This window comes from Bison bison, unplaced genomic scaffold (assembly GCF_000754665.1).
Source record: "Bison bison bison isolate TAMUID 2011002044 unplaced genomic scaffold, Bison_UMD1.0 scf7180017864135, whole genome shotgun sequence".
In the NCBI taxonomy this organism is placed as follows: Eukaryota; Metazoa; Chordata; class Mammalia; order Artiodactyla; family Bovidae; genus Bison; species Bison bison.
The window spans coordinates 5,244,206-5,244,950 of NW_011494707.1; the positions used below are offsets into that span (position 1 = coordinate 5,244,206).

The window sequence follows — 745 nt, forward strand, 5'->3', positions numbered from 1 at the left end:
GCGGCGCCTCAATTTCTTTCTTTCCTTGACCGACCTTCCCGAGAAGATTGTCCTGCGAGGCTCGGAGGACCGACCTGAGCAGAGCAGAGGAAACGCAAAGGGCGTTTCTCGGGCTGGCGGGGAGGAAAGCGAGGACTTTAAAGTTAATCTGAAAACAGCTTGCAAACTTCTGGGCTGCAGCCGTAACGCGGGTCTGCCGGAAGGCTCCCCTCAGCAGCCGTGCTCTCCCCCGCGATGTGCGCCTCAGAACGCCAGGGGTCTGCCCGGCAGGAACGACCGCATAGACGCGCCCCCGAGCCTCCCTTACACAGTGGGAAATGGGGAGCCGCCGGCGCCCTCGACTAAACCCAGTGTCTTACTCCAATTTATACACCTGCTAGAGACCCGAAGTGACTAAAAGTGTAAATCAATGCCATCCTGATATTGACTGGATCCAAGTGAATTCGGTACAGAAAGATAGTCTAAACACCAATCACCCCAGATCTGTGAAAGCAGGCAGCAAGGCCGGCACCCCCTTCCGTGACCACCATCCCAGCGAGGGTCCCTCATCGGCCCCTCAGAACCGAGTCCTTTACCTGAAACGGGTTGTCTGAGAGAACTGACCACAGGAGCTGAGCCGGGCGACGCCGGTTCGCAGGCAGGGTCCGCGCCAGGGGGTGGGCGCGGAGGGTGGGCTCCGGCGTCTAGGGGTCATAGGCTGGAGAAGCGGCGAGCGGCACTCGGGCCATTCTGCCGCGGGGAGCGC

The 745-nt window shown here is 60.5% G+C and overlaps 1 protein-coding gene across 1 annotated transcript in view; it reads right to left on the minus strand.

Annotated features, from left to right (window-relative positions):
- The window catches only part of TIPARP (TCDD-inducible poly(ADP-ribose) polymerase), a 27,761-nt gene extending 27,016 nt beyond the window's left edge, over positions 1-745 (minus strand). The window contains exon 1 of the mRNA XM_010839871.1: positions 576-745. The gene's annotated coding sequence lies outside the window, so the exon portion shown is untranslated. The remainder of the gene's footprint in view (positions 1-575) is intronic.